The sequence below is a fragment of the Sapajus apella genome, unplaced genomic scaffold, assembly GCF_009761245.1.
Source record: "Sapajus apella isolate SASKATOON/1434 unplaced genomic scaffold, GSC_monkey_1.0 scaffold15, whole genome shotgun sequence".
In the NCBI taxonomy this organism is placed as follows: domain Eukaryota; kingdom Metazoa; phylum Chordata; class Mammalia; order Primates; family Cebidae; genus Sapajus; species Sapajus apella.
Window position 1 is genome coordinate 8,322,994 of NW_022436955.1, and position 8,314 is coordinate 8,331,307.

An 8,314-nucleotide genomic window follows, 5' to 3' on the forward strand; every position below is an offset into this window, starting at 1 on the left:
ATAAATACATGATGATTTCATAAAAGCTCAAGAAACCCCTTCCTGGAGAAAAAAAATTAAAAAGTGCATGCATATAAGTACATCTCACAGGTAATGAGAAAGCAACCTCAGGCCCACAGGTCCAGAAAACCTAGCTGGTCTGAAAATCTCACCCAAAATTATATAAAGACAGGGAAGGCAAATCCAATCATCAGAAATATCATCTCAAAATTCTTAATTCATTCCTCAGTTGTTTTCTTCTCAAATAAGGTTTTTTGGAGGGTATTTCGAGGGATAGCTTCTCCTGAGAAAATATCACTGACTGACATTTAGAAATAATACAATTTCCAGTTATAAACCATCCTTTGCACTGTGTCCATTTTAACAAGAAAGAAAGAGAGAGGTGATAGGAAAGAGAGTGATAAGCGGTATTCACATCCATGGGGGAGAGGACACAGGAGAGTTTACTTTTGAAAAATAAAATGGGCTTACTCATTGAAGGAGGCCATGCATAGATTGCTATAAATACCTTTGTGCCTTTAGCTATAAAGAAATGCCTGAGACTGTGTGATTTATAAAGCGAAGAGTTTTAATTGGCTCATGGTTCTGCAGGCTTTACAGGAAGCGTGGTGCTGGCATCTACCTATTCAGCTTCTAGGGAGGCCTTGGAAAGCTTACCATCAAAGTGGAAGGCAAAGTGGGAGCAGCACATCACATGGCAAAGCAGGAACAAGAGAGAGAGAGGTGCCACGTGCCTTCAAACAACCAGATCTTGTGAGAACTTACTCACTATCTTGCAGACAGCACCAAGGGGACAGTGCTAAGCCATTCGTGAGAAATCCACCCCCATGAGCCAGTCACCTCCCACCAGGCCCCACCAACAATACTAGAGATTATAATTCAACATGAAATTTGGGTGGGGACACATATAAAAACTATACTCAATTACTACTGATAGGAAGAGATGCTCACAACATGACAACAATGTGCTGAGTACCTTAGGGAGTTTTTTCACTAACTCATCACCCCAGGTGAGATGGGTATAATTTTCTCTATATTTCAAATGTGGAAACTGGGCTACAAAGTAACTTACCAAAGATCACTTAGAAAGTCTGAATTCAGATTCGGGCCTCTAGATTCTGTAAACCACATTTAAAATCATGATGGTGTTTCTAATTTACTCAGATTCCCTTGAAAGTTATCATGGTTAAGGACAGACAAGCACATACGTTAAAAAGCCAGCACAGAAAGTATAAGACACACAGGCTCCTCATGTGACATAAACTTTGATGCTATTTAGTAATTGCTGGTGTCTAGATTCTAATTTGTCTTCCTTTCACTTAAAGGAAAAGGTCAAGCCGGGGGATGGAGGGTAACGTTTAATTTGATTTGGGTGGAAGTTTTCTCTTGTCAGTGTTAAACAGATGACTCCCCTGTCCTGGCATGCAAAGTGTGATTCTGTTATTGTCAGATGTCTTAAGTGTGATTACATTATTGTTCTCTGTCAAATCATTTTCAGAGAGGAAGCAGGGCATGGAACTTAAAGTCTGAGAACTTAACACAGAATAGAATACATAAAAGGAATAATAACATTTACCCCATAGGCCTGTTGTGGGAATAGGACACACACAGGCTTGTGTTTGCAAAGACCCTGGGGGGACCCCTGGCACATAGTAGGCACTTCATGAATTCTCCTCTCCTTCTGTGTTAAAGCAGTTTAAGGACCATTAGAGGCATTATTAAAGAATAAAAATGAAATAGACTGTGCTGTTGAGCTCTGTATTTAATTAAAAAAATCCTTTTAGGAAATGAATGGAAAACATTTTTGCATTTGCAGTAGAGCAGAAAATAAGGTGATTATGGATATCAAAAATTGACTGTAATCACAAGTCACAGATGAAGAGTTACAGCATTGGCTCCTGAAAGGAAGGGAGAGGATGAAGTTTGGATTAGAGTTCAAATAGATTTGCGGAAATGAGAGAGAACATAACAACTGTTATGGGCTTACTTTAGTAGGATAACTTAATATGGAATAGTGGAAAGAACATAGAGTTGACCTAAATTTTCCTGAAGCAGGCTGTTGAAAAAGTTAATGAATCATTTCAAAAAATACTTTATTGTCAATGTCATCATCATTGTTGTTGACATTAGTATAAACCATCTATTGATTTTTTCCCAAATACACATGACTATTTAAATAACAATTAGCAAATGACTACTATGTATTAGACACTACTAACATGGTATTCTGTTTAAACTTCTTAGGAATCATCTACAGTAGATATTATTCACATGTTGTAGTTCAACAAGATGAATCTCAGAATTGCATGCTCCTCTTCAAGTATTGATCGTTTGAATGGGGAAGTATAGAGTTTACTTGATATACATTGAAAAGCTGATATATTCTGGTTGTTTTTCATGCATTGACTAATTGTATCATCAAAACCACACAAGATTTGCATGTTATCACATCCTTTTTACATATTTGGAAGTGTAGTTTCACAGAGTTAGAGAAATTTGCCCCAAATCACATGGTTATAAATGGCAGAGGCAAAAATGGGGTCCTGGTTTGTCTGATTCTGCCAAGACATGACTCAGAAAACCTGGTACATCTCTAATGATCGTAATATATATTCTTAGTCTAAGACTCTCAGTCTTAGAGCAAAATCAATGATGAAAGTCATGCCTAATGGCTCAGTCCTTTTTCTTTCAACAAAGTCTAATTCTATTCATTTATGGTCATTTGTTGTACATAATCATCATCAACCTGCCAGGTCAACAGCTAATTATTTTCGTTGTGTTTTAGGCAAATAAATTTGCCCATCTGCAATATGACAAATGGGACCTGATCAACACAGAAACAATTGTTCCAAGCTTGCAAACTCCCAGGAGTCTAATGAGCAATGGCTTACTGAATGAGCAATTGCAAAACAAAATTACATTAGTGTGGTTTCTTTAAGAATAAAGAGCAATCTACTGGCTTTCGTGCCTTTGTAATAAAGAAATTTAGTAGCTGTGGATTGAGCAGTGGAAAAAGCACAAAGAGAATGCATATACCTTTCACCTGACTGTTTCTGACATTACAGCACACCTGGGGCACACCCTCACTCACTGCCCTCCAGGACTGCATACATGCCAGAACTTTTGCCCTCAACCTGCTTGCCTAGCCAAAGGTAACACCCTCAGCACCTAACCAGAGGCTTTCTATGGGAGCAGATGCTTGTATTTTTGAATGGCTGGAACACTCGGGTTATGTTTGAGCCTGTTAAAAGAGGAGATAGGGTGCTTAATGTGTGAAAAGATGAGCTTTGGTCTTAATCAGATCTGAATTTGAATCCAGTCTCTTATTTACTAGCCATGTGTTTTGGACAAGTGGCTCAACTCTTTTCAGCTAACGTGTCAAATCTATAAGATGGGGTAAAAACGTTTCATTCTTTTCAATATTCTTAAAAGTATTAACTAAAATAAAAACAAAAAATCAAACTGGATACTGCGTTAGACTATTCATACATTGCTATTGATGGCAGCAATGGGCCACTTGGAGTGGCTACTTCCAAGACACTGGCTGCATCAGGGGAGGTGCAGCTGGACTGGACACTCCATGGAGCCAGCGCGAGCCAGAAACAGGCAGGAGGCCCACCCTCCTGGACACAGCTGCGGATGTCCATTTGAGGCTGTGGAGCCAGAACTCTGTGTTCTTGGGGGCTGGGGGCAGACAGTAGCCCCACCCTCCTGATTGCAGTTGCAGCTGTGGACCCAGGCATCTCTGCACTCTCAGGGATCTGTGAAGGCCCCCACTTACACCTTCAGGCTCAGATGTGTCTGCTCCCGCTGCCTGGTCTCTTCCTGCTCCTGCACCTGTTACAATCTCAGAGTCTCCGAGTGAGGTTGGGGCTGATCCCAGGTGTTGTGGCAGCCTGGTGAGGTGTGTGCACACTCCCAGAAGAGCTGACACGCCAGCCCCCTGCTGCCTCAGTCCCCTCCAGACTTTGGGCACCAACAAGCATGGAACGAAGGCCAAAGGGGTGCTGAGGACAGCTTGGTGCCTCACAGCATGAGCAGCCCGGGTGTCGTGAATAGCGGCAGGAGGCAGACAGGCTCCAGGGCAGAAGAGGGTGGCTCATTGGTAAAGCCACACTTTCAAGGTGGGGAAAACTTGAATCCTGGGGTCCTGGCTGCCAATCCTGCAGACTGGAGTGGGAACTTGTGGTGCTTTTTCCAGGCCCACCCATGGCCTCCCATGGACCAATCAATACCCACTTCATGGACCCATAAAACCCTGGACTCAGACTTGAGGAGTCAATGACTGGGTGTGGAGAGCATCTACCCACACCAGTGTCTCCTTTCTGCTTAGAGCTGAACACTAGACAAGATGGTTGTCTAGTGGGGAGAAGCTACCCATTGCAGGTCTCCTCTGAACACTTCTGTCACTCAATAAATCTCCTTTTTGCCTTGTTCACCCTCCACTTCTCTGTGTACCTCATTCTTCCTGGACACAGGACAAGAATCCGGGATCTGCCAAATAGTGGGGCTAAAAGAGCTGTAACACATACAGGTCTGAAATATGCCCCTTGCTGGCCACATTGCAGAAGGACAGAAGAAAGAAGGAGATAATAGCTGCAGCCCTTTGGGGACCCCACACCTAGAAGTTCCCTAAGCTAGAACTGTGATACCCTCTTTGGATCTCTGTGGTTCCTGGCATCTCTGAGCTTCTGAGTGTCACTGCATTCCCTGGTGCCAGCGTGGAAGCTGCTTGCGGTATGCCTGGACCAGCCCCAGCCTAACAGGAAGCCAAGCAGGGAGCTGACACCTGTGCTGGCACCTGGAATGGCCTGACCTACTGAAATCAGTGTGCCTGGCTGTATGCAGTGGCTGGATGCCAAGCTCACTCACTCACACACCTCTCACCACTCCACTCACGCTTGGCAAGCATGGGGTCTAGGCCAGCAGGACAAGCCAGGTGCAGCCTGCCACGCCGAGTGTGTGGAACGAGCCCAGGGGGCCAGAGCAAAACTCTAGCAAAGGCACCACTGCCACAGAGGTTTCCAACCATAAAAACCTCAGCCTCAGGATCCCGTGACACTGTAAAGAAATACCCGAGGCTGTATAATTTGTAAAAAAAAGAATTTTAATTGGCTCTCAGTTCAACAGGCTGTACAAGCATGGTGCCTGCAACTGCCTGGCTTCTGAGGAGGCCTCAGGAGACTTTTACCAAAAAAGTGAAGCACGAGGAGTTACATCATATGGCAAAAGCAGGAGCAAGAGAGAGGGTGAGGGAGGTGCCACACACTTAACCAGACCTTGTGAGTACTTGCTCACTATTGCAAGGAAAGTTCCAAGCCTTGAGGGATCCACCTGCATGGCCCAAGCAACTCTTGCCAGGCCCTACCTTCCATACGGGAGCTTACATTTCAACGCTGGGTTTGTGGGGGGACAAACATCCAAGCTATATCAAACACCAAGCTGATGACTGTGTGTGTGCGCATGTACATTGTGTGTGTGTGCATGTATGTGTTTGTGTGTGTGACTGATTTTGACATTTAAGGAAGACAAATCAAGTTGATTGGCAATGAGTAGTATGTCCCAGCAAAGTCACATCCCAATCAAGGCTATGTTTCTACATTTTGTAATTTCCCTGAAATTTTTACAAGATGAGGAACTAGGGAAGCAGGATCAACAACAGAGCAGAGCAAATACAGCTAAACGGCTTTGAACAGATTCGGCTTATGCTCTTGTAAGTAGCTTATTCACTCCAGTTTTAGGAAAACAGGAAGTAATAAGATTAAAGTTCCAAAGCTCAAATGAAAACATAATGTCAGATCTAGTCCAAGTAGGATTTAGGTTCAGGAAAGAAGTTGAAATACTCCATAAAATTAAAACAAAATGAATAAGCTTATAATAAGTCTGAGGTACACAGTCTCCTTATATTTTGTAAATTCTTAGTGGAGCACTACATGGAAAATAATAAACTGAGAGGGTTTATTTAGGAAGCCCGCTGCTGAGCAGGAGATATGGGCCAGGCATTTTCAGGATATGTACACTAGCGTCACACATGGCATCTACCATTAGGGACTCAGCAAGGAATAGATCAGTAGCTTGCAAACTCTTTGATCACAGTGCACTCAGTAGGGCCAAAAAATCTCTAGACCTGTATATTTATCTCATTCTCATTTGTAAGTATTCAATTATAACAAAGAATTAGAGAGAAATATCCATATGTTACTCATTATTTGTTTCCTCTGATACTTTATGTATATAATAACCACAAAACAAAGTAATTCAAACTTTAAAATGAACAATTAGTTTTATCAATTGTGTAACACAAGTTACTTAAGTGGTAAAATTTCAGATATAGTCTCTTACCAATCAAAAACTACTGTATACGCACATTCGGACTAATTATTGGCATCTGTTACAGAAATGGGTATAGGTACTATTATATTTAAACATATTTAAGCTGTAGTTTATACAAATATTAAAGTTCAATTATAAGAATGTTTTAAAAATATGTAATACTCTCCCTCTAAGGACAACTGAAACAGCACACAGTAAACTAAATTGCTAATGAGGAAATTAAACTAATAGTAATTTGCGACATAAAGTAAAACGAGCATAAATTCCTCCACCAGCTCAAGGCAAAACTGGGGCTACATCAGGTATGATGTTTTTTTCAACTTATGAAATTCTCAAAATCTATTTGTAGGTGTGCACATTAGGAACTGTAAAACTTTCACAGAACTGCATGAGTCAAACTTCTCAGAAAATTATTGACTAGTCCTCAGGGAATTCTAACTTTTATGAGGCATTCTTACTTTTAGGAGCCATTATGAACACATTGAGTGGATTACTAGCAAATAACATTCAGCTGTGTGTTTACAATAAAAACAAAATAAAGCACAGACCATTTATCAGCACGTTAGGTGCATGTACTCATAGACTCAGGACAATAAAAATAAATAATAATAGCTTATACTTACTTACCACTGAGTATGTGCCGAACACTGTTTTAAGTGCTTTGTAGGCATTTACTTATTCTAAAATTGTATTTTATTGTGGTAAGAAAGTTTAACATGAGATCTACCCTTGAACAAAACTTTAAGTGTGTAGTACATTATCGTTAGTAATAGGCACAGTGCTGTACAGCAGACCTTTATAACTTACTCATCTTTCTTAACTGAAAATGTATGCCCTTGACTAGCAACTCTTCATTCCAGGCTCTGGCAGCCACCATTCCACTCCTTTATTCTATAAATCTGACTATTTTAGATACCTCTTTTAAGTGGAACCATGCAACATTTTTCCTTCTGTAACTGACTTATTTCACTTCGCATAATGTCCTCAAAGTGTATGCACGTTGCCACATATTACAGAATTTCCTTCTTTTTTAAAGGCTGAATAATATCCCATTGTGTATTAATAAACTGGAACATTTTATCGGTCAGTGTTTTGGGGCTTGATTAATGAGAGATGGTGTCCCTGATTCTGATATGTGGATGCACTGCTACAATGAGGCTTTTTGATTCCAGCTTCAGAAGCTGACTTTGGGCTTCTGTTGATTTTACCAATATTCCTATCTGGGGGTCTGTTGAGTGACCAACCTGCTCCTCACAGTATATAACACAATTCTTTATTCATTTATCTTTCTATGAAAATTTGAGTTTTGTTTCCACATCTTTCTTATAGTGGATAGTGCTGCAATGAATACCGTAGGGCTAATAAGTATTGGAGATCTTGATTTAAATTTGTTAGGGTAAATAAATACTCAGAAGTGGGATTACTGGATCATATAGTAGCTCCATTTTTAATTGTTTTAGAAACTTCCACATTGTTTTCCATAGAGGTTGCACTATTTTGCATTCCTTCTAATGGCACAAGGATTGCAATTTCTCCAAATCCTTGCCAATACTTGTTCTTTTTTATCTTTGCCATCCAAACAGTTGTGAATTGATAATTCACTGTGGTTTTGATTTTCATTTTCCTTATGATTTGTTATATTGAGCATCTTTTTGATAGTTGTTGCCAATTAGGAGGTGTTCTTTGGAGAATTGTGTATTCAAATCGTGACCTCATTTTAAAAAAATCAGATTATTTGTTATTTTGCTATTGAGTGGTAGGGGCAACTTAATATATTTTGAAAATTATCCCCTTGTCAATATATGTTTAGCAAATATTTTCTCACATTCCATAGGTTATCCTTTTACTCTCAAATGTTTCATTTGCTACGCAGAAGCTTTTGTGTTTGATGTTATCACACTGATTATTTTTGCTTTCTTTGATTATGCTTTGGTGTCAGATCAATGAAAATGATTGCCTAGACCAATGCCATAAACATTTC